Source organism: Choloepus didactylus, chromosome 4 (genome assembly GCF_015220235.1).
Source record: "Choloepus didactylus isolate mChoDid1 chromosome 4, mChoDid1.pri, whole genome shotgun sequence".
In the NCBI taxonomy this organism is placed as follows: domain Eukaryota; kingdom Metazoa; phylum Chordata; class Mammalia; order Pilosa; family Megalonychidae; genus Choloepus; species Choloepus didactylus.
Genome location: NC_051310.1, coordinates 189,582,314 through 189,609,001, shown reverse-complemented (window position 1 = coordinate 189,609,001; position 26,688 = coordinate 189,582,314). Strand labels below are relative to the sequence as shown.

General features: G+C 37.3%; 1 pseudogene; it reads right to left on the bottom strand.

Moving 5' to 3' along the window:
- Positions 1-115: 115 nt before the first annotated feature.
- Positions 116-25,056, bottom strand: LOC119533046 (annotated as a pseudogene).
- Positions 25,057-26,688: the final 1,632 nt, after the last annotated feature.

The following is a 26,688-nucleotide window of genomic DNA, read 5'->3' as shown; positions in this document are numbered from 1 at the left end:
GACAGAAATCCCCAAGTAATGTAAAAGCCTTCTGTAATCAAAGGACTGTCCACATATTCCAAGTATGTAATCAATCTCTATGGATTCTGATTAATTAAAAATGTTTCCTAGTTACTTATAGCTCATTAGATGTGCTATTTACCTTTGGTAATTCACACTCTTCACTGGTATGATAACTGTGAAGGATGTCCTTGTAATGGTCTTTCAGATCCTCATACAAGGAACAGTCTCTTGGGAGTGAGCAAAGGGTAACACCTTTTCATTCAACAACATCTGCACTTGGAAATCTTTAGGATTCTTAGCATTTTCAAAATGGTAAATCACAAATATCAAGTTTGAGGCATAGGGCACAATATGACCACTAAGGAACATATGATGCATTTGTTCCTTGTAAATGTAAGCTGTTAGGGTCTCCTTATCTTTGATGTAGCCCATGAGAGAAAGCAGTGGAAGAAGGATTTCTGCCTGACCAAACTGGAGGATGACTGTAGAAGAAATTGGCTGAGACATTCGTTTCTGTTCAATTGCTTTGTCCAAGTGTTGAAGGATATCCTGAAACAGAGTGCAGCTGGATTGACTACTAATAGTATAGCTATATCCTCTTTTCCAGTATTGTTTCAGATCATTTAAATACTTTAATACCTTTGCATCATTTATGTCAAAAGCATTGCACCAAGGAAATTTAACACCTTTAAGTGCCAGGTCAAATGAACAGGTGAAAAAAGCTACCTGAATTAAGTCTACACTTAAATCTCTTACTGGCACTTGCAAAGTAGCCTCAACTTTTTAAAAAATGTTCTGCATTTCTGGTCCAGTTTTGAAGGCATCTACATGGTAAACAGCCATAGCATTCTTTTCTTTCTTTCTTTCTTTTTAATTTTAAGACACTTTATTGCTAAAAATTCTAAACATCATCTGAGCCTTCAGCTTGTCATAATCTTTTTGCTGGCAGAGGGTCTTGCCTCAATGTTGATGCTGGTGATTGATCAGGGTGGTGGCTGTTGAAGGTTGGGATGGCTGTGGCAATTTCTTAAAATAAGACAGCAATAAAGTTTGCCGCATCAATTGACTCTTCCTTTCATGAAAGATTTCTCTGTAGCATGGGATGCATAGCATTCCTTTCTACTTCAGTTAAAAACTTCTCACATTAGTTTATCATTAATCCTTGGAAATCCACACTCCTTTTCAGAGATGTCTGGCGGTGGCAGTCCCAGGTGGTAGTGCTGCTGAAGCCCCTTCAGGAAAGCAGCGCCACAATCCACGCAGCTTGGAGCTTGTGACGAGCCACAGGCGACCGTAGTTCTCACGGCTGAAGAGAGAAAGGAAGAGCGAGGCCAGACGCACCACCAGCTGTCGCATGTCCTGCCGCCCGTTCTCCACCAGCTGCCCGTCCATCCAGTCCACCTACCACAGTGGCCAATCTGCCAGCGCGGCACTCAGGTCGCGTCCTCCGGGAGCACTGGCTCTGCTACCACCTGGCCCGCGGGCCTGCAGCAGCCCGTGTAGCTGTTCAGCTTGCGAATTTGTTTGGCCGTGGGGTAGCGGGTGCCGTGACGGATGAAAGCGACAAGCTGTACGGGGGTGCAAGTCTCCTCCAGCAGCTCCAGGTCCCACCGTTGCACCCCAGGGTTGGGCATCAGCCCTGGATTGGCATCCTCTAGCGAGTCTTGGTGCCGAAGTAGGGGCTGAGCGCCCTAACCACTGGATCTCCAGGCTCCAGCAGCAAGCAGCACGCCGGCACCTACAGCAGCGCCGCGCTGTGCTATAGAAGCCCCGAGGAAGTGGCAGGGATCGCCGAGCATGATGTGGCATGTACCCCGGAGGACGACAGGCCAGCCACTCCACACTGTTTTTCATATTGAAAAGGTGTGTCAACATTATTGGGAAGGGGGTACAGCTGATTGATGTTTTTGAAGAAGCTGTTCCCTATGGTTTTGGGGACTTATCTGCCATAGGAACACACTGGAGGAAATAAGTTTCTGAAAAATAAACTTATGAAACATTTATAGAGTCTCAGATGGGGATCTGAGTATTCTTTAGGATGTTTAGGACTACTGTTGATTTGGGCTTGGTATATTGTGGTCATTTGGAATATCTAGATATATCCTCCAGGATAGACTCTACTCATTTGAACTCTCTTAGCCACTGAAACTTTCCTTTGTTATATTTTCTTTCCCCCTTTTAGTCAAGAAGATATTCCCAATCTCACAATGCCAGGGTCAGGCTCATTTCTTGGAGTCATGTCCCATATCGCCCAAGGAAACTCACTCTCCTAGGAGTCATGTGTCACATAGAGGGGAGGGTAATGAATTTATCTGCAGAGTTGGGCTTAGAGAGAGAAAAGGCACAAAAGAGGTGCTGAGCAACAAAAGACATTCTCTGGAAGTTACTCTTAGATGTAATTACCAGTAGGCTTAACCTACCCTTTTCAGAATTAATTTTCACAAGAGCAAGCCTCAAGATTGAGGGCTTGATTTATTAAGTAGAGGTTCCCAAATTTCACATAGCATATATTCTGTCCAATAAAAAGTGTCTCACACTATCTTCACTTAGTTGTACATGATCACCACTCTCAATTTTAACCAGTTGTCATAACCCAAAATACCTCAAAGATTTTACCACCCCTCAATTACTTATCCCTAGTATTATGGGGGAACTAGTAAGGTATTCCTATTAAATACAGTCCACAGTATGCAATACATAGTTTTTTTGTATTTCCCACTTTGTTGTGTACTCTTTGCACCAGACTCATACCTTAGAAGTAGATTGTGCAAGAATCTATTTATACTTGTAGTGATAATATGTGAGATTCATGCCCTTAAGCAAGCCCTTTCCATCGTGTTTGGCTTCAATACAGCACTAAAACTTATAATCCCGTTAACAAACTATCATCACCTTTGTCCATTCCCATACCTTTATGCTCAACATCATTAACAAGTCTGTATATATTTGGTAATCTTTCACCCTTCTCTGGCTTCTATCTGTAGGTCCTCTCTATTCTACATTTTAAGACTGTGATTTTATATAATCTAGGGATTCATATTAGTGATATCATACAATATCTCTCCTTTAGTGTCTGACTTAATTCACTCAGCACTATATCTTCAAGGTTCATTCATGTTGCCACATATTTCAGGATCTCTTTCCTTCTTACTGCTACATAATTTTCCATTGTATATATATACAACATTTTGTTTATCTGCTCACTGTTGAAGGACACTTGGACTGTGAATAATGCCACTATGAACATCAGTGTGCAAATGTCTGTTCATGCCACAGCTTTCAAATCTTATTGTTATATACCATGTAGTGGAATTCCTGGGTCATAGGGCAACATGATATTTAGTTTTCTGAGGAACTGCCAAACTGTCTTCCACAGTGGCTATAACATTATACATTCCCACCACCAGTGGATAAATGTTCCAACTTCTCCACATCCTCTCTAGCATTTATGGTTTCCTGTTTGTTTAATGGCAGCCATTTTTACTGGTATGACATATCTCATTGTGGTTTTGATTTGCATTTCCCTGAAAGCTACTGAAGATGGCCATTTTTTTCATGTGTGATTTAGCCACTTGTATTTCATCTTTGGAAAAGTGTGTTTTCATATCATTTGCCCATTTTATAATTGGACTATTTGTACTATTGTCATTAAGTTGTAGGATATCTATATATGCTGCATAGTCAGGCTTCCAAATATTCTCTCCCTCTGAGTTGGCTGTATTTTCACTTTTTTTGACAAAGTCCTTTGAGGCACAGAAGCTTTTGATCTCCAGGCATTCTCATTTATTTTTTTCTTTTGTTGCTTGCACTTTGGGTGTAAGGTGTAAGGAGCTACCTCCTATTACTAGGACTTGAAGATGTTTTCCTATATTCTCTTCTAGGAGTTTTATGATACTGGCTCTCACATTGAGGTCTTTGATCCATTTTGAGTTAATTTTTGTATAGAGTGTGAGGGATGGGTGTTATTTCATTCTTTCAAATGTGGATATCCAGCTCTCCTAGCCCCATTTGTTGAAGAGGCTATTCTGTCCCAGTTCAGTGGATTTGGGGGCCTTGCCAAAAATCAGTTCATAAATTTGGGGGTCTGTTTATGAACCCTTGATTATATTCCCTTGATCAATGTGTCTATCTTTGTGCTGTTTTGAACTAAAGTCAGGAAATATAAGTCCTCCCATTCTTATTTTTAGAATATTTTTGACAATTCCAGGCCCCTTTTCATTCCAAATAAATTTTATAACTAGCATTTCAAAGTCTGCAAAGTAGGATGTTGGAATTTTGACTCATATTGCATTGAGTCTGTTGAACAGTTTGGATAGAATTGGCATCTTAATGAAGTTTAGCCTTCCTATCCATGAACAGGGAGTAAGTTTTCACTTATGTAGGTCCTCTTTAAATTCTTTCAGAAAATTTTGCAGTTTTCTTTGTATTCCCTGGTTGAGTTTATTCCTGAATACTTGATTCTTTTATTTGCTATTGTGAATTGGATTTTTTTCCTGATTGCCTCTTCAGTTTGGTCATTACTAGTGTATAAGAACATTATTAATTTTTTTGCACATTAATCTTGTATCCCAGGACCAGATGGCTTCACAGGGAAAGATGAGAAGCCACTTTGTGCATATGCTTATTAGCTCAAGTAACTTTGTCATCCATTGCTTAGGATTTTCCAAATATAGGCTCATATCATCTGCAAATAATGAATGTTTTACCTTTTCCTTTCCGATTTGGATGCATTTTATTTCTTTTTCTTGCCTAACTGCTCTGGCTAGAACTTCTAGCACAATGTTGAATAACAGTAGTGAGAGTGGGCATTCTTGTCTCAATCCTGATCTTAGGGAAGGCTTTAAGTCTCTCACCATTGAGTACTATACTAGTTGTAAGTTTTCATATAGTCCCTATATCATATTGAGGAAGTTTCCCTCAATTCCTGCCTTTTGAAGTGCTTTTATCAAAAACAGGATGATGAATTTAGTTGAATGATTTTTAGCATCTATGGAGAAGATCGTTTTATTTTTGTCTTTGATTTGTTAATGTGCTGTAATGCATTGATTTCTAGCATACGGAAACATTACTACTTATGTGCATTAATCTTGTATCCTGCTACTTTGCTAAATTTGTTTATTAGCTCTAGTAGATGTGTCATTTATTTCTTAAGGTTTTCCAGTATAAGATCATATCATATCATCTGCAAATGACAGTTTTACTTCTTCCTTTGCAATTTGGATGCATTTTCTTTGTCTTGCTGGATTGCCCTGGCTAGCACTTCTAACACAATATTGAATAACACTGGTGACAGTGGGCATCCTTGTCTCTTTCCTGATCTTAGATGAAAGGCTTTCACTCTCTCACTATTGAGTACTATGCTGGCTGTGGGTTTTTCATATACGCTCTTGATCGTATTGTGGAAGTTTCCCTCAATTCCTGACTTTTGAAGTGTTTTTATCAAAAAAGGATGCTGAATTTAGTTGAATGTTTTTTAGCATCTATTGAGATGATCCTCTGATTTTTCCCTTTTGATTTGTTAATGCATTGTATCACTGAGATTGATTTTCTTAATTGAACCACACTTGCATGCTTACAATGAACCCCACTTGTTTATGTTGTATAATTCTTTTAATGTGTTTTTGGATTTGATTTTCAAGTATTCTGTTGAAAATTTTTGCATCTGTATTCATTATGGAAATTGGCCTGTAGTTTTCCTTTCTTGTAGTATCTTTATGTCTTTTTGGTATTAGTGATGTTAGCTTTATAATATGACTTAGACAGTGTTCCTTTATTCCTAAATTTTTTTGCATTAGTTCTTTTTGGAATGTTTGAAAAAATTCTCCTGTGAAGCCATCTAGCCCTGGGTATTTTTTTCATAGGAAGTTTTTTGATGACTAGATCTCTTTACTTGAGATTGGTTTGTTGAGGCCTTCTCTTTCTTCTCAGGTCACTCTAGGTTGTTCAAGTGTTTCCAGGAAAAATTCTGTTTTGTCTAAGTGGTCTGGTCATTGTTGTATAGATGTTCATATTATCCTCTTATGATTTTTAAATTTCTTCAAGATCTATACTAATGAGCCTCTCTCATTTTTTATTTTGTTTATTTGGATCTTCTCTGTTTTGACTTTGTCAGTCTAGCTGGTCTAATCTTGTTAATCTTAAAGAACCAACTTTTGGTTTTATTTATTCTATTGTGTTTTTTTCCACTTTTTTTTAATTTTCCAGATCATTTATTTCCTCTTTAATCTTTGCTATTTTGTTTCTTCTACTCAATTTAGGGTTAGTTGAATGTTCTTCTTCTACATTCTTCAGATGTTCAGTTAAGTCTTTTGTTTTAGCTCTCTTTCTTTTTAATGCATGCATTTAGAGCTATAAGTTTCCTTCTCAGTACTACTTCACTGCATCCCATAGGTTTTGATATGTTGTGTTTTCATTTTCATTTTTCTCTAAATATTTACTGATTACCCTTGCAGTTTCTTCTTTTACCCACTGATTGGTTAAGAGTGTGTTATTACATCCATATATTTGTGAAAGTTCTGGTTCTTTGGTAGTTTTTGATTTCCAGCTGCATTCCATTTTTATCAGAGAATGTGCTTGGAATAATTTCAATCATTTTTAATTTATTGAGGCTTCTTTTGTGCCCCAGCATATGGTGTATCCTGGAGAATGTTCCATGAGTGCTGGAAAAGAATGTACATCCTGGTATTTGGGGAAGCAATGATCTATACATATATCTGTTAGGTCTAATTCATTCATCACATTTCTTAGGTTCTCAAATTCCTTATTAATCCCTTGGTCTAATACTATCTACTGAAGAAAGTGGTGTATTGAAGGATCCCACTATTATTGTAGAACTGTCTATTCCTCCCTTCAGTTTTGCCAATGTTTTTCTCATGTACTTTGGAACTCCTTGATTGGGTGCATAAGTGTTTATGATTCACTATTATTATGATTCTTGTTGAACTGTCCTTTCTATTAATATATAGTGTTCTTCTTTGTCTCCTATGACATCTTTGCAGTTAACGTCTATTTTATCTGATATTAGTATTGCTATCCCTGATATATTTTGGCTGCAGCTTGAGTGGAATTGTTTTTTCCATCCTTTGACTTTCAAAACATTTGTGTCACTGGCTCTAAGATAAGTCTCTTGTAAACAGCATATCAATAGATCAAACATTTAAATCCATCCTGCTGGTCTGTATCTTCTAATTGAGTAGTTCAATCCATTCACATTGAAAGTCATTACTGTGAAGGCAGTTCTTGAACTAATCATCTCATCCTTTGGTTTTTATTTGTCAGATCTATTTCCCCCATTCTCTTTTTTTACCTATAAATTGCCCTACTAATACTTTTCACATTTTGCCTGTTTCCAGACCTCTCTCTTTCTTTTTTCCTCAGGTGGTAGAACTCCCTTTAGTATTTCTTGAAGTGTAGCTCTCTTGTTAACAAATTCTCTCATCATTTGTTTATCTGTGAAAATTTTAGTTCTCCCTCATGTTTGATAGAGATTTGCTGGATAAAGAATTCTTGGTTGCCAATTTTTCTTTTTCAAAATCTTAAATATGTCATACCACTACCTTCTCACCTCCATGGTACCCATTGAGTATTCAGTACTTAGTCTTAGGTGGGGAATCACTTCTCTTGTGCTTTTAGAACTTTCTCCTTCTCTTCAACATTTGGCAATGTGATTAATGCATGTCTTGGAGTGTGTCTGTTTGGATTTATTCATTTGGAGTTCATTGGTCTTTGATTTGCATATTTATGTCTTTTATAATGGTTGGGAAGTTTACCTCAACTATCTCCTCAAATACTCTTTGTAGTGCTTTACTCTTCTATTCTTCTTCCAGACACAAAACTCTTCCTAGCCCTTTACTCTTCACTTCTCCTTTTGGGACACAAAAGATTCTTATTTTATGTGCTTTATGGTATCCATCATTTTCCTGTCATCCATTTCAAATTTTTGTTTTTTTTCACCATTTGTTCTATTCTGCATTCACATCCAATTGTGCTTTACTCTGGTTCGCTTATTTTTCTGCCTCTTCAAGTGTGCCATTGTGGGTCTCTAGTATATTTTTTATTCATATTTACTGAGATATATTCAAATACCAGGCAGTTATACAAAACAAAGCATACATTAAATTATTTACAGTACCATTATATACTTGTGCATTCATTAAAAAAAATAATTTTTGACAGTTTAATTACCACACACACAAATAATAAGAATAAAAATTAAAGTGAAAAAGAACAATTAAGGTAGAAAAGAACACTGGGTGCCTTTTTCTCCTTTTTTTTCTTCCCCCATTTTTCTACTCATCCATCCATAAATAAGACAAAAGGGTGTGTGGTCCATAGGGGTTCCCCAATCACATTGTCACCCCTCATAAACTACATTTGTATACAATCATCTACTAGATTCTGGGTTCTGGGTTGTAGTTTGATAATTTCAGGTATTCAGCTATTCCAATTCATTACAACCTAAAAAGGGTTGTGTATATTGTGTGTAAGAGTGCCCACCAGAGTGACCTCTCAGCTCCTTTGGGAATCTCTCTGCCACTGAAGCTTATTTCAATTCCTTTCACATCCCCCTTTTGATGAAGAAGGTGTTGTCCATCCCATGATGCTGGGTCTAAATTCCTCCCTGGGAGTCATATTCTACATTGTCAGGGTCATTTACTCCCCTGGGTGTCAGATCCCATGTAGGGGGGGCAGTGATTTCACCTGCCAAGTTGGCTTAGCTAGAGAGAGAGGGACACATCTGAGCAACAAAGAGGTATATGGGAAAGGCTTTTAGGAAAAATTGTAGGGAGGTCTAGCCTCTCCTTTGCAGCAGTCTTCCCAAGGGCAAGTCCTGTGGTAGAGGGCTCAGCCCATCAAACCACCAGTACCCTATGTGTGTGAGCACATCAGCAACCACTGAGGTGGGGAGCCCAATACCCCTGCATTCTCCACCAGCTCTTCAAGGGGGCTCTGCATATTTTAATGGTATTTTTTTCAATTAACTTTTTTTAAATCAACTATATCAAAAAAATTTTTTAAACATACAATAAAAAAATCATTTCCAACAAACCATAACAAGGGAGTCCAACATGTTTCTGCCCTACCCCAAGAAAATAACCCAATATAGCAACATTTCTGTGAACTTGTTCCCACCACACCCACCAGAAATTAACAAACCTTAGTCATTCCTGGGCATTCCCAGAATGTTAAATTCACCCACAATAGCTTATCAGTTCTTATTAGGTTATTGTTTCCTCTTCACCAATTGCTCTCTATCACTAATTCCCCTACATTCTACATTATAAACCATTTATTTTAGGAGTGTGTTGTTTAACCTCCAGGTGTTGGTGAATTTTCTAAGTCTCTGTTATTTATTTCTAATTGTACTCCATTGTGGTCAGAGAATGTGCTTTGAAAAATTTCAATTTTTTACAATTTATTGAGGTTTTTTTATGTCCCAGCACATGGTCTATTCTGGAGAAAGTTCCATGATCACTAGAGAAGAATGTGTATCCTGGTGATTTGGGATGTAATGTTCTATATATGTCTGTTAAAATAAATTCATTTATCAGGTTGCTTAGGTTTTCAATTTCCTTATTGGTCTTCTGTCTGGTTGGTCTATCTATAGGAGAAAGTGATGTGTGGAAGTCTCCCACAATTATTGTGGAAACATGAATTGCTTTAAGTTTTACCATTGTCTCATGTATTTTGTGGCACCTTGATTGGGTGCATAAACATTTGTGATTGTTATTTCTTCTTGTTGAATTGCCCCTTTTATTAGTATGTAGTGGCCTTCTTGGTCTCTCATAACACCCTTGCATTAAAAGTCTATTTTATCTGAGACTAATATTTCTACTCCTGTTTTCTTTTGGCTGTAGCTTGCATGAAATATTTTTTCTATCCTTTCACTTTCAATTTCTTTGTGTCCCTGTGTCTAAGATGAGTCTCTCACATGCAACATATTGATAGTTCATACTTTTTGATCCATTGTGACAATCCATATCTTTTAATTGGGGAGTTTAATCCATTTACATTCAATGTTATAACTGTGAAGGCATTTCTTGAATCAGCCATCCTATCCTTTGGTTTATGTTTGTCAGATATAATTTTTCCCTCTCTCTTATGAACTTTAATGAACCAATATTGAATCTCTTTAGTACTGAACCTTTCTCCATCTCTCTCTCTCCTTTGTTTGTTTCTCTGTCAGTAGGGCTCCCTTTAGTATCTGAAGAAGGTCAGGTCTTTTATTAGCAAAATCTCTCAGCATTTGTTTGTCTGTGAAAAATTTAAGCTCTCCCTCAAATTTGAAGGACAGCTTTGCTGGATAAAGTATTCTTGGTTGGAAATTTCCCTCTCTCAGAATTTTAAATATGTTATGCCACTCTCTTCTCACCTGCATAGTGGCCACTGAGTAGTCACACCTTAGACTTATGTTGTTTCCTTTGTATGTGGTGAATTGCTTTTCTCTTGCTGCTTTCAGAACTTGCTCCTTCTCTTCAGTATTTGACAGTCTGATCAGAATATGTCTTGGAGTGGGTTTATTTGGACTTATTCTATATGGATTTCACTGGACATTTATGCTTTGTGTATTTATATTGTTTAGAAGGTTTGGGAAGTTTCCCCAATGATTTATGTGAATACTCTTTCTAGATCTTTACCCTTTTCTTCTCCTTCTGGGACACCAATGAATCGGATATTTGGACATTTTATTTTATCTATCATATCCCTGAGGTTCATTTCAATTTTTTAGTTTTTTTCCCCATTTTTTCTTTTGTTTTTTCATTTTCCATTTTGTGGCCCTTGAGGTCACTGATTCATTGTTTGGCTTCCTCTAGTCCTGTACTATGAGTATCCAGAATCTTTTTAATTTGATCAACAGTTTCTTTTATTTCTATAAGATCATCTATTTTTTATTTACTCTGGCAATTTATTCTTTGTGCTCTTCTAGGTTCTTCTACATGTCCTTTATATCTTCTGCCATGCTCTTCTTCATGTCCTTTATATGCTGTGCCATGCTCTCATTGTTTGTCTTTAGTTGTTTAATTAATTGCTCCAAGCACTGTGTCTTCTCTTATCTTTTGATTTGGGTCTTTGGGTTTGAGTTATCCATATCATCTGGTTTTTTCATATGCTTTAAAATTTTCTGTTGTTTTTGGCCTCTTGGCATTTGCTTTACTTTATAGGGTTCTTTTAGGATATGTAGGATTATTCAAAGCCTAATCTCTAATTTGTGAGATCTAAAGCTTGGTGGAGTACACTTTCTCTAACTAACCAGCAGATAGCATCCATGAGTCACCTATTCCCCTCAAGTCAGTTCTCCCCAACTTTGTCTTTGTGGTGTGTGGGGGTCTGATTCTTGTGGGGTCCAATTAGTGCACCAAGTTTGGGTATGTTGTTGGTACTGTCCACACTGAATGTGAGGCATGTGTCTGAGTGGTTAGGAAGGTAGGGCTGCTTTAAATATCAAAACTCCCAGGTGTTCCTGGAGATTTAAGACAGTTGAAAGAGTCTAAACCTTCATTTCATTCTTGCGAGATTGTCTCTGCTGCTGACCACCAAGTCATTAGTATTGGCATATGGTCCCTGGGATTTCTGAGTGTGTCCTTCTTCTAAACTGTGCCCTTCTAGGGCCTCTGCTGAGGGAAGGTTTTGCTATGTCACAAGTGTGTGCCATCTCTCAAGGGAAGTTCTGAGCCATGAGGCTGTGTTGGTGCATTCCCAGGCTTCTGTAAGGATGGCTGTATGCAGCATGTTAATTTCCATGTTTTTGCACAGCTTCACCTTCCTCACTCTCAGACAATTAGCTATGGGTGCATGAGTCTATTGTCCATGCCCAATATTGTGGCATGTGCATGTGTTGCTGGAAATACTTATCACACTGGGTTTTTTGGTGCAGCTCTTGGCTGTGACTCTGGCACTGGGCAGAAGAATTCCCATCTTACTGGAAGAGGGCTTCAAGGGGCATGGTTATTTTCCCCTTTTGGCTCACCTCTGCCTGCCTCACTCTGAGACAATTAGCAGCATGTGCACAAAAGTCTATCTTCCATGTCAGACATTGAGGTGTTCACACAGCCCATTCCTGCCATGCTTCACTGTGTAGTTCTCACTGCTGTATCTGCAGCCACTTTTGTTTTTTTTAAAAAAAGAACTAGTCTGCCTCCAAATGCCAACCCATGGTTTCCCCACACCACAGCATGGCTGCCAGACATTCAGCAGGCTTACTCACTCATTTCAGAATGGAGACTCCTGGTTTCACCAAGTACACCATCCCTGTGGTTTTAGCAGAACTTGTCCAGCTGGTGAATTGCTGGATCTGGTGTTCTGGGTCACTTTCTGGCTTTTATCTAGCATTTTTCACAGAGGTATTTTTTTACCCTGTCTCTCCTAGCCATCATCTTAGGTTCTCCCCTTCTAGTACATTTTTAATTTAACCTACAGTCTCTTTCATTTCTATAAGATCTACTATTTTGCTATTTACTCTTTCAGATTTTTCTTTATGCTTCTCTTCTGTCTTCTTGATATTCTTTATGTTTTTAACCAACTCTTTGAAGTTGTTTTGGAGATTTGTATGTATTCTTTGATTAATGTTCCAAGTTCTGTTTCTCCTGTGGCTTTTTAATTTAGTCATTTGGCTTGTCATATCTTCTTGGATCTTCATATGCTTTGTGATTTTCTGTTGAATTTTTGGCATTTGCTTAATTTGATAATGTTATTTTGGAGAATGCAGGTCTATTTGTACATCTCTGTAAAATTTGGAAGACACAGCTTGCTAGAGTGTACTTTCTCTTTCTTTTCAGCAATTGGCACTCTTGGACCAAATCCTTCCCTGAAGACTGCTTTTTCCTGACTGTGGCTGCTTGCTGGGCAAGGTCCAAAGCCAGTGGAAATTCAGTCAGCACTGCATTTCTCCATGTGCACTGGAGGCTACCAGCCACAGGGTGAATGGTGGGCACTGCAGTTTGGTGGAGAATTCACTTATGGGTACAGTGTGTCTGATGATTCTCAGGCCTCTGAGTAGATCACTTCAGGCTCTGGGGATGTTTCACCTTCCTCAGATCAGAGGTGTCTTGCTTTGGTTGGCCCTCAAGTTCTCATGAGCTTCTGGGGTGGGGTTCCACTCTTAGTGCCTCTGTATGGTACTGTTCCTTATCCCCACCTCTCCATCCTTGCTCCCCATGCGCCTCTGTGGAGGAATAGTAAATGCACAAAGTTTTCTGTGTGCAGTCTGCAAATCCACTGGTTTCTGAGTTTACTCGTGGGAACCCCTAGCTGCAGGGCTGAGAAATGTTATCTCCTCAGCTCACTGCTGAGTTGGGAGTGCAGAGTGCAGAGCTCCTCCCTCTTCTGCTGGGCCAGCCAGCTCATAACTGCCAGCCCTGGCAGGGGTCCCAATTGAATAAAGTTACCTCCTCCTTTCAGATGTAATGTCTATGTCTTTCCATCCAAATCCCCACTATATATTGTACAGGTCTTTCTCTGGTTATTTCTACCCTGGAACCACTCTCCCAGTTGTTTTCTCCCTTTTCTGTAGTTATTCCATTGAGAACAAGTTGGTCTATCTCTCCTCTTCTGCCACTTTCCTGGAAGTCCTAAATGCCCAAAAGGAGGGCTACATTGGATCTAGGCCCCACCCCACTTTTATTGTAAGTTGTGTTTTACAAATTTTCTCTATCATTAGACTTATTGCTTTCTCTCTCAGAGCCACCTTAGCTCTGCACTTGCCTGGGCTCAGAATACAAGTCTTTGATGTGTTCTGGAATCAGCTTCTTAGAACAGTTATATTTTTAATTAAATTCAGTTTTATTAAAATATATCCAAATGCCATACAATCATCCATAGTGTACAATCAACTGTGCACAGTATGATCATATAGTTATGCATTCATTACCACAATCTATTTCTGAACATTTCCTTACATCAGAAAGAACCAGAATAAGAATAAAAAAATAAAAGTATAAAAGAACTCCCAAACCATCACTCCCATCCAATCCTATTTTTCATTTAGTTTTTGTCACCATTTTTCTACCCATCCATCCATACACTAGATAAAGGGTGTGCGATCCATGAGGTTTTCACAATCACACTGTCACTCCATAATCTACATTGTTATACAATCATCTTCAGGAGTCCAGACTGCAGGGTTGGAGTTTGATAGCTTCAGGTATTTACTTCTAGCTATTCCAATACATTAAAACCTAAGAGGTGTTATCTATAGAATGCATAAGAATGTCCAACAGAGTGACCTCTCTACACCATTTTAAATCTCTCAGCCACTGAAACTATTTTGTCTCATTTTGCATCCCCCTTTTGGTCAAGATGATAGTCTCAATCCCACAATGTGGGGTCCAGATTCATCCCTGGGAGTCATATCCTGCATTGCCAGGGAGGGTTTACACCCCTGGGAGTCAGGTCCCACATAGGGGGGAGGGCAGTGAGTTCACCTGCTGAGGTGGCTCAGTTAGAGAGAGAGAGAGAGAGGGCCACATCTGAGCAACAGAGGTACTCAGAGGGAGACTCTTAGGCACAATTACATGCAAGTTTATCCTCTCTTTTGCAGTAAAAAGCTTCATAAAAGCAAGTCCCATGATAGAGGGCTTGGCACATCAAACTGCCAGTCCTGTTTGTGACAATATCAACATCAGACCAGGTGAAGAAGTGCAAAACTTTCACACTTTCTCCCAGCTCCTTGGGGGTGGTGGTGGGGTCTGTAAATATATTTTTATTCTTTGCCCAATTTACTTTGGGATGTGTCACTATTTCACTCTAACCTATAATAACCTACCATATCTCACTTCCTATTCAAAGTTCCATGTAATTGTGGTGTTTGAACAAACCGACTGCTGAGTTATACTGTTTAGAAAATATAGATCCTGCACCAGATAGACATCTCTTCCCTTGGCCTTATATGGAAGTTGATGTTTTAAAACACAGTCAGTTTTGACCTATACCCTTTGGCCCAGTTGGCCCTAGTGTTAAACAGATCTGCTTTATTCATATCTCTATTTGAAGTCTGGGCTCTTTTTCAGCATTTTTTTTTAACAGTTGTATGCACTAATATTGACATTCATATCTGCTGAGCTCTAGCTCAGAGTTTCAGGTGTCTCAGATACCCATTGTAGAACAGCTATTTTTTAATAAAAGATAAAGACTTAAAAAAAAAGAAGTAAAAAGAAAAATAAGGACACAGTATGGACTATTTACAGCCCTTGCAGTTCTTATGGGCTATTGAAATGCTAAAAGAAAATGAGTTAAGGATGATTAAAGAACAATCAAGAAACACAGAAACTTGCTTTTCAGACAAGGACCCTGGGCCCCTGGATTTGCATATGTTTCTGATTCTGTTTGAGCCCAGCCTTTCTCCATATTATGTTCACCCCAACTCTGAAAAACCTCTATTTTTATTTTTTTTTTTTTCCTGTTTTTGCTTGCCCTATCTCCTTCCCACTGGGCTGACTGCTCTCAGATCCTCTGGTGTCTGGTCTCAGTTTATCTACTGCTGGAGTTTTTGTTCTGCAGTCTGAGACTGTTAATCAGTGGTGCAACTGCAGTTCTCCCTCCTGGTTCCCAGCACCTATGGCCTCTCCTCCCTTGGGATTGTGCCTGGAAGGGAAGTGCAGGAGCACCCTGGCCATGAGCACTTAGAGATTTCACTGATCTCAGCTGCTCCACATGTTTGGGGGTGTTGTATGAAGTATGTCCAAACTCAAATTCCTCTGTGTTTTCAGGTCCACACAGTTCCTGGCTCTCTACCAGCTGCCCCAGAGGAGTAACTAAAACCCACACCTCACCAGTACACCCTCTTGTCCTGCCCTCCTGTCAATAAACTTTTATTGTTGCCCACAATTTGGCTTCATTTCCCATCTTTCAAACCTAACTACCTTACACCAATATCATCCCATTTTTAACACCATGTAAAGTTGGCATTCATTTGTTTTCCCATGTACACTTGTACATTTAATCACCATCATTGACCACTGTAGGCTTCCATAGGTTATACAGTCCTAGTCTTTATCTTCTGTCTTTCCTTCTGGTGTCCTACATGCCCCTAGCTTTCCTGTTCCCACTGTATTCACAGTCGTTTTCAGTGTACTTATAGTATTGTGCTACTATCACACAGTTTTGTGTTACCCATTTCTGGATCTATACCATCAATCCTGTTGACCATTCTATACTTTTTTCAAAATCAAATGTCCTATCTCTATCCTGTCTCTGTCTTCTGATAACCTGTTTTTGGCTTTAACTCTTGAACATTGCTAATTCATGTTATTTCATATTAGTGAGACCATACAGTATTTTTTCTTTTCATTCTGACTTATTTTGCTCAACATTACATCTTCAAGGTTCATCCACATTGGTATATGCCCCATGACTTTAGTCTGTCTTACAGCTGTGTAAAAGTCCATTCATATATACCAGTTTATTTATTTACTTATCTATTGATGGACAGTTGGGTTGTTCCCATCTGTTGGCAATCATGAATGATGCCACTACAAACATCAGTTTACAAATCTTCATTCATGTTTTAGCTTTCTGTTCCTCTGAGTTTCTACTCAGTAAAGGAATTACTGGACATTATGGCAGTTGTATCTTTACCTTCCTGAGAAACCACCATACTGCCTTCCAAAGTTGATGCCCCATTCTACATTCCCACCAAAAGTGAATAAATGTGCCTACTTCCCCACATCCTCTCCAGCAGTTGTAATTTTTTTTTTATAATGGCCATAATAGTTTCAGTGAGATGATATCTCATTGTGGCTTTTATTTGCATTTCCCTAATAGCCAGTGATGTTGAGCCTCATTTCATATGTTTTTGAGCCTCTTGTATTTATTCTTCAGTAAAAGTGTTTGTCCATGTCTTTTGTGCATTTTTAATTGGGTTTGTCTTTTTGTTGTTCAGTTGTAGGATCTCTTTATGTACTCTGGATATTAAATCCTTATCTCCTATGTGGTTTCCAAATATTGTCTCCCATTGCATAGGCAGCCTTTTTACTTTTCTGACAAAGTCCTTAGATGCAAAATAATGTTCAAATTTGAGGAGATCCTATTTATCTATTCTATCATTGCTCATGCTTTGGGTGTAAGGTCTAGGAAACTACTTCATATCACCACAGTTTTAATAAATTTCCATACATTTTCTTCTAAAAGTTTTATGGTCTTAGCTCTAATGTTTAGGTCTTTGATCCATTTTGAGTCATTTCTTATATAAGGTGTGAGATAAGAGTCCTTTTTCATTCTTTTAAAGATAGATATCAGTTCTCCAAACAATATTTATTGAAGAGACTGCACTGTCCCAGTTGCATTGGTGTGACCACTTGACTGCCTTACAAAGATCAATTGTTTGTAGATGACAGACCAGTTTGATTCCATTGGTCAGTATATCTGTCTTTGTAAAAGTACCATGCTGTTTTGACTGCTGTAAGTTTGTAATATAATTCAAAGACAGGTAATTTGAGTTCTCCCACTTCATTCCTCTTTCTCAAGATCTTTTGGCTGTTTGTGGCAAACTACCCTTCAAAATAAAAGTGGGTATTAGTTTTTCTATTTCTTCAAAATAAGTTCTTGGGAGTTTATTGGTATTGCATTGAATCTATAAATAAGTTTAGATAGAATTGGCATCTTACCTATATCTATTTTTCCAATCCATTTACATGGTATATCCTTCCACTTATTTAGGACCTGTTTGATTTCTTTTAGCAATTTCTTATAGTTTTCTGTGTTTAGGTCTTTTGCTTTTTGTATTAGTGTCATGTTGGCTTCATAGAATGAGTTGCATAGCTTTCAATCCTCTTTAATACTTTTGAAGAGTTTTAGCAGGACTTGTACTAAATCTTTCTTGAATGCGTTGTAGAATTCACATATGATTCCATCTGGCCCTGGACTTTTCTCTTTTCTCTTTTGGGAGTTTTTGATGGCTGACTCTATTTGTAATTGGTTTGTTGAGGTCATCTATTTCTTCTCAAGTCAGTGTTTGTTGTTCATGCTTTTCTGGGAAGTTGTCCATTTTGTCTAAGTTATCTAGTCTTAGCATATAGTTGCTCATAGGACCTTTTCATTATCTCCTTTATTTCTCCTGGGTCAATAGTTATGCCTATCCATTTATGATATTTATTTGCATCCTTTCTCTTTTTTCTTTGTCAGCCTAGGACCATTGGTTTAGTTGATTTTCTTAAAGAAAAAGCTTCTGGTTCTCTCCATTATTTTCATGTTCTTAATTTCATTTATTTCTTCTTTTATTGTTATTTATTTCCTTCTGTTTCCTTTGGGGTTAGTGCGCTCTTATTTCTTTAGTTCCTCCAGGTGACCAGTTAATTCCTTGATTTTTGCTCTTTCTTCTTTTTTTGATATAGGCATTTAGGGCAATAAATTTCCCCTCACCACTTCCTTTGTTGCCTGCCATAAGTTTTGCTGTGTTGTGTTTTCATTGCCATTTGCCTCAAGATATTTACTAATTTCTCTTGCAAATTCTTCATTTACCCAGTGGTTATTTAAGAGTGTTGCTTTGCCTCCATATATTTGTGAATTTTCCAGCCTTCTTCTTGTTGTTTCCAACTTCATACCATTATTATCCTAGAAAGTGTTTTGTATAGTACCAATATTTAAAAAATTATTTTTGAGTCCTGCTTTGTGACCCAACATGTGGTCTATCCTAGAGAATGGTCCATGAGAACTTGAGAATAATCTGAATTCTGCCCTTGTCAGATGGTGTTGTATAAATATCTGCCAAGTCTTGTTCATTTATCATACAGTTCAACATTTCTGTTTCCTTATTGATCCTCTTTCTTGATATGTTATGCATTGGTATCCATTTCTCCCTTCAGTATTGTCAGTGTTTCCATCATGTATTTTAGGAAACTTGGGCTCAGTGCATAAATATTTATGACTGTTATGTCTTCTTGATGAATTGTCCTTTTATTAAGATATGTTGTCCTTTGTCTCTTTCCAATGTTTGATATTTGAACTCTCATTTGTCTATTATTAGTATAGCTACCCCTACTCTTTTTGGTTTGTTGTTTGCATGAAATATCTTTTCCCAACCTGTCACTTTCAATCTATTTTTGTCATTGTGTGTAAAGTGGATCTTTTTAGACACCATAATGTTTTTTCCTGATTTTATATCCATTCTGCTAATATTTAACTTTCCTTGGGGATTTTCATCCATTAACATATAATGTTATTAATAAGAACAATAATTTCTTCTACTGTATTACCTTTTCAATTTTATATGTCATATCTTATTGTTTTCCTCACTCTCCCCATACCCTTCCTGATGGTCTTCATTTCTACACTCTTCCCCACATGTCTTCTTCTTGTCTTTTCCTATCTGCCTGTAGCACATCCTTAGTATTTCTTGTAGAGTGCATCTCTTATTGACAAACTCTCTCAGTGTCTGTTTGTCTGAAAATATTTTAAACTCTCCCTCATTTATGAAGGACAGTTTTTCTGGATGTAGAATTCTCTACTGGCAGTATTTCTCTTTCATTATCTTAAACATATTATATCTCTGCCTTCTCACCTCCATGGTTTCTGCAGAGAAATCCATACATAATCTTTTTGACCTTTACTTGTACATGATGGATCACTTTTCTCTTCCTGCTTTCAGAATCTTCTCTTTGTCTTTGACATTGTACAATCTGATCCATAAGTGTCCTGAAGTAGGTCTATTCAGATCTATTCTTCTTGGGGTACACTGTTCTTCTTCAATCTCTAATTTCATGTCTTTCATAAGGGTTGGGAAATTTTCAGTGATTATTTCCTCCATTATCCTTTCTGCCCTCTTTCTTCTGTGACAACCATAACACATATTTGAACACTTCATGTTGTCATTCAATTCCCTCAGACCCTGCTTGTATTGTTCCACTCTTTTCCCTATCTGTTCTTCTGTGCATATGATTTCAGATGTCCTGTCTTCTAGTTCACTGATTCTTTATTCTGCCTCTTCAGTTCTGCTGTTGTATGTCTCCATTGTATTTTTAATCTGTTTTATTGTGCTTTTCATTCCCATATGTTATGCCATTTCTTTTTTCAAACTTTAGAATTCTTCTTTATCATCACCCAGTGTCTTCTTTATATTCTTCATCTCTTTTGCCATATCTTCCCTCAACTCATTTATTTGGTTTTTGTATTGATTTAGCAAATTTCTTTGAACATCTTTAATTAGTTGTTTCAATGCTTTTATTTCACTTGTAGTGTTAGTTTCTTTTGGCTGGTCCATAGTTTCATGTTTTCTAGTTTGGCTCATGATCTTTAGTATTCAAGTTTTCTGATTTTCCCAATTAGTTTAATCTGGAGCTTGTTTTCACTCTTTTACCTCAGGTTTTCTTGTTGGTTTTCTTTGTTCTCTGTTCTTTGGTATTCAGTTCAACTTATTTAAGACCAACTGATTAGTTGATCAGAATTTTTCAGCTCTTGTTTTTCTGATTCTTGTCCTGCTTCTATGTAACCCTTCTTATGAGAGGGTTTACCCTGATATGATCAACCCCACTCAGGTTTTCCCTCTCCACACAGGCCAAGATCTCAGGAGGAGGGTGTTATCCATATAATGTTTCCAGTTCTTTGCTGTGATCTCAGCTGTTCATCCCCTTCCAGACTGATGTCTGATGTGGTTCTAGTCACAGAAGTCCCCCAAATAGTTGTTCCAGATATTTACCAGCCACCCTAGAGGGTAACTAAATTCCACCCCTCACCTTGCCCCACCCCTTCACTGATGAATTTTACTAAATATTCTAAAAGTCTAACATCTATCATCCCAAAACCTTCTAAATTTGAGCAATGATGAAATTTTTATAACTTCATGAGGTACATCATTTCAATAATAAATTCAATAGTAGACATCTCAAGAGAATCAAACTATAGTTCAATATCTAGTGAATAGAAAAGCAAAAATCCTCAGCAACATAATTTCCAATAGCACATTAAAATTATACACCATCTCCAACTCACCTTGATCCCAGCAATGTGATGGTGGCTCAATATAAAATTGATAAATAAAGCACTTCAAAGGAATAAAAGAATAAATGACATGGTCATGCCATTTGACCTGGAAAATCTATTACCCTTTCTATATTTAAATACACAGAAAATAAACCTAAAAAAGCATGGAACTTCCTCAACATGATTAAAAATATATTTGAAAAACCCACAGGTAACATATTGACTAGTGAGACTGCAAGAATTCCCTGTAGATCAGGAGCAAAAGATCCCTTCTTTCAGCACTGCTTTTCAACATTTTACTAAAGAATCTAGACAGAGCAATTAGGAAAGAAAATGAAATGAAATGCATAAAGATTGGAAAACAGGCAAAACTCTCCATATTTATAGATGACATGATCCTAAGTTTAGAAATACAAAAGAATGTAGAAGGAAGCTACTTGAACTGATCAATGGGTTAAAGTTCAATACAGAAAAATTAGGATGTTTTTATTTTCCATCAATGAGAAATCCAAGAAGAAAGTGAAGAAAACAAATCATTCTACAAGTGTAAGTAAAAGAATAAAATATTGAGGAATAAATTTAATCAAGGATCTGAAGGGCTGAACAAGACAACTACAAAACAGTGAAAGAATTTTAAAAGAACTAAATAATTAGAAAGACATCCAATCTTCATGGATTACACAACCTAATATTGTTAAGATGCCAGTACTACCCAAATAAATTTACAAGTTCATTGCAATCAAAATAACAAGAAAATTCCAGCAGACTTCTTTGCATAAATGAAAAGCCAAATTTATATGAAAATGCAAATGGTCCTGAATAGTGAGAACTGTCTTTTAAAACAAGAACCAAGTTGGAAGACTCACATTTCCTACTTACCAATTTTGTTGCAAAGCTACAGCAATCAATACAATGTGGTACTGGCACAAGCAGAGAAATATAAACTAATGGAATAGTCTATATTTGAGTCTGAATTGGGAGTTCAGAAATGAACCCTAACATCTATAGACAAGTGATACCTTTTTATAAAACCTTTTTCATTTGAAATACTTTGAAACTAACACCACAGCTTCAAAAATAATACATATCCAATAGAACTCCAATATAATCATTTCCCCCAGATCTCCATATCTACTAATATAATCACTTGCTAACTTTGCCATATGCTATATCTATCCATCTATCAATCTGGCTGCCTATCCCTTTGCCTAATATATCTATTTATCAATGCATTTTCTGAACAGATTGTTTATATGATGCTCCTTGAAGAATTATTTCTGCCACTTATATTGCCTAAGTAATAGAATATTCACTTACATAATTTTAAGTGTAGTTGTAAAATTCAAGAAATTTAGCATTGATAATATGGCCTAATAATTTTCTTTTTACCTATTTCTCCTCCCTTATTAGATCACAGCCAATTGCATTTAATTGTCATCTATTTGGTTGCTCTTTTTTATTTTTTAATTTTACAAACATATATAAAACATAAACTTTCCTATGTCATCCATTCCCAAACAAAATGTTGGGTGGGATGAATCACATTCACAGTGTTGTGTTGCCCTTACTACCTTCCATTACTAAAACTTTGTGATCTTCAAGTTCTTCCCACCCATGACTACATACACTCTTCTTTCTCTTCTTATTGACTTGCATATTCTCATAATTTCTTTGTAGTTACTAAAGGAATGAAATTTAGCATCCTAAATCTGTAACAATCTCATTTTCATTATGCTAAATTAACTTCAATATTATATAAAAACTGTGTTACCTATGCCCCTAAAGCCCTCTAATTTAAGGTAGTTATTGTCACAAATTACATGAATATACATTATGTGCCCAACACCACTGATTTATCATGTTTTTTGCATTTGTCTTTTAGATAATGTAGGAAGTATAAAGTGGATCCAAAACCCAAAAAGAAAATATACTATCAGTTATCCATGTTGTTACCAGGACTGGAGATCTCTTTTTTTTTCATGTGGCTGCTATTGTCTACTATTTAGCATCTCTTACAGAGCAAGTCTGGTGTTTCAAAGTCCCTCAGCTTTTGTTTATCAGTGAATGTGAGGCAGTTTTGCCAGATATGGTATATTAGACATATTAAAATATAGAAGTTGTAGTTTTAGAGACAAATCATGCAGAAAGTACAATTTCCATATACCTCTCCACACACAAAGCATATCCTATTAATACATGTATTTTTTCTATTAAAGTTGATGAAATGATATTATTATATTATTCACATTTTTATCTCCTATCTTTTATTTTACTAATGTACCTAACCCAAAATTTCTCCTTTCCATAACATTCACCTATGTAATTCTGTGATGTGGATGACACTCACAATAATATTCTGGAATCACTACTTCTCCCATACTACAAAATTATCCTAAATAGAAGTTTTGTACATGGTAAGCATCATCACACCATTCTCTAGCCCAAACAATCCCTTCATACCCTATACACTAGATTGTAATTCTATGGGTTTGTTTATTATAATAGATTCATACCACTGAGATCATGCTATACTCTTCTTTTGTGCCTAGCTTATTTTTCTTGCATAGTGCCCTGAAATTCATCCATGTTGACACATTCATCTGGACTTCATTCCTTTTTACAGCTCAATAATATTCCTTCCTATGTATATGCCTCTTTCTGTTTTTCCATTCTTCAGTTGGACTCTTGGGCTGGTTCCATCTCTTGGCAGTTGTGTATGTTGCTGCCATGAACATCAGTGCAAAACTATCTGTTCATGTCTCTGCTTTCAATTTTTCTTAGTCTATACCTAGATGCAGGATTGCCAGTCACATGGTACTTCTACATTTAGTTTCCTGAGGAACTGCCAAACTGTTTTCCACAGGAACTGCATTAGTCTATGTTCCCACCAACAATTAATGACTGGCACTATTTAACCACATCCTCTCCAACACTTGTAATACACTGATTTTTAAATACTATCCTCTCTGGGGGTATGAAATGACAACTCATTTTGGATTTGAGTCTCATTTTCTTTATTTAAAGTGACATTGAGTAACATTTCATATGCTATTTTTAGCCACTTAGTTATCCTCTTTGGAAAATGTCTATACAGGTCTTTGGCATCTTTGTGAATTTGGGTTGTTTGTCTTCTTACTGTTCAGTTGTAGAAATTCCTCATATATTTGGATATCAAACCCATATGGGGTATATCATTGACAAATAATTTCTCCCATGCGGTAGGTTGCTTCCTATTTTTGTGAGAAAGTCCTTTATGCATTTTTTTTTTTTTATTTTGAGGCTATCTCATTTATGGATTTTTCTTTCATTGCCTGTAATTTGGGCATAAGGTCCAAGAAAATGTGGTCAAATCCAAGATCCTTGAGATGATTTCCCACATTTGTTTCTTTGGATTTTGTTTCCCTGGCTCTTATATTTATGTCTTAAATCCATTTTGTGAGGCTTTTTGAGTATGGTGTGATACAGGGTCCTCTTTCATTCTTTGGATCAGTATATCCAGTTCTCATAATACCATTTTTTGAAGAGACTACCTTTCACCTTTGAGTGGACTTGGCAACATTCTCAAAAATCAATTCTCCATAATGTGAAGGTCTATTTGGAACACTTGATTCAATTTTGTTAGTTGACATACCTATCCTTATGCAAGTACCATGCAGTTTTGACCAGTTTTGCTTAAATATGCTTAAAAGTAATGAAGTGTGAGTCATCCAACTTTTCTATTTTTTATTATGTTTTTGGCTATCCTGGGCCACTTACACTTCCAAATAAATTTGATGGTTGGATTTTACAATTCTGCAATGTAGGCTGTTTGGGTTTGACTTGGAATTGCATAGAATCTGCATATCATTTTGGCTGGAATTGACAATTTGATATTTCCTCTTCCAGTCCATGAACATAGAATGTCTTTACATAACTAAATTCTTTGATTCCTTATGGCAATATTTCATAGGTTTCTGTGTACAAGCCATTTATGTCTGTCTCTGACATCTAGGGGAGAAGTGACACCTCCCAATGCAGGTCTGGCAGCAGTGCCTTCCTCACCTGGAAGCTCAGCCAATGCAGTTCTGATGGCAGTACTGTTCCCACACCCTTCACTGCCTGTGAGCCTGGCTGAGCTCCCTTGAACTCCTCCAGCACCCCCATATGATCCTGTTGGAGGAATGACCTTCCCATCTCATTACCATAGTGGTGTGCAATATGGACAGGGTGTGACCACTTCTAGGTCAGGGCAATTTCTAATACATCGGGTCCCTTTAGGAGTTGATGAGAAGGGAAACTATTGGGGAGCTATGTTGGTCCACATGCCATTTTCAGCATCTGACTTATTAAACTGGAGGAACAACACACCTGGTTATAGGGCTGAGACAGACCAAATGAAAAGACTGTGTCCATTTTTGCCATACACACACCAAATTTGGCCAATATTGGCATTGATGAATATGTTGCTAACTTTGGAGGAAAGACAAATGGCGTTAGATAAACTGAGGCAAGAGGTACAATGCTTAAGAAAGGTGTCTCCCCAGGACTCTATTTATGCTGTTCCAAGTGCCCCCCTTCTCTGAGGTGAATCCCAGCTGGGATCCTAATAACCCTGGGAGCATGCTCCTTTAGAGCACTATAAAACATACATTTTGGCTGGCCTTAAGAACGGGGCCCCTAAACAAAAATCTATGAACAAAATATGGGAGGTGCAGCAGGGGTCTAGTGAGAATTCTTCTGCTTTCTCAGAATCTTTGAAGCATGCCACAGTTATGGAAAGTCCAGAAAGTACCAGAAAAATTAACATGACATTTATTAGAGTGCATCAGACATTTGGCATAAATTACAGAGGCTAGAGGGTGAGCTTAGAATGCCCATGGCAATGCTTATAGATGTTGCTTTTGAGGTTTTCAACAATCAGGAACAAGCTCACCAAAAACAGCAGATGAAGCAACAGATTGCTCTTCTGGCAGCTGTTCTAACTGGGAGCCAGACATATGGAGGTCATGTCAGAGACAAAACAAGAGAAACCTAGTAAAGATAGTGTGCTTACTGCAGGGAGGAAGGACATTGGAAGAAAACTGTCCCAAACTGACAAGAAAAAAGAAAAGAATGAAATGGCATTAATGGCCCATGGATCTGGGCTAGAAGATTCTGATTAGGGGGACCTGAGGACATTGGCAGCATTTTCTTCTGGCATACCCATATCTCACCAAGAAACTCAGGTAAAGATGATGGTAGGAAGCAAATTAGTGGACTAAAGCAGTGATTAGCCACTGAGATAAATGAGAAAATTATGATCATTGGAATTAAATGGCCAAAATACACTTAAGGTGCTCCTACAACCTTTAGGTTGTAAAATTGGAAAGGAGTATTTGCAGTATCAATTTCTATATGTCCCTGAATGCCCTATACTGTTGCTGGGAAGGGATTTGCTCACTAAATGAAATGCTCAAGTTGTGTTTTCAAAAGGATAAATAGCTATCTGAGTGCCTCCAGATGCCAGTCTCCATATAACATGCCTATTCTCTCAGTCTTAAAACCTGGCACTAATGGAGAATACAGATTTGTCCAAGATTTAAGAGCTATAAACAAAATTGTAAAAGACATTTATCCAGTTGTGCCTAATCCTTACACTTTATTGACAACTCTGGGAACTTAAAATGGTTCTCTGTATTAGACTTAATGGATGCTTTCTTTTGCATACCTGTGGCTTTTGAATGGCAAGATCCAGACACTAAAGTTAAGGAGCAACTTACATGGACTATTTTACCCCAAGGATTTGAGAATTCTTCA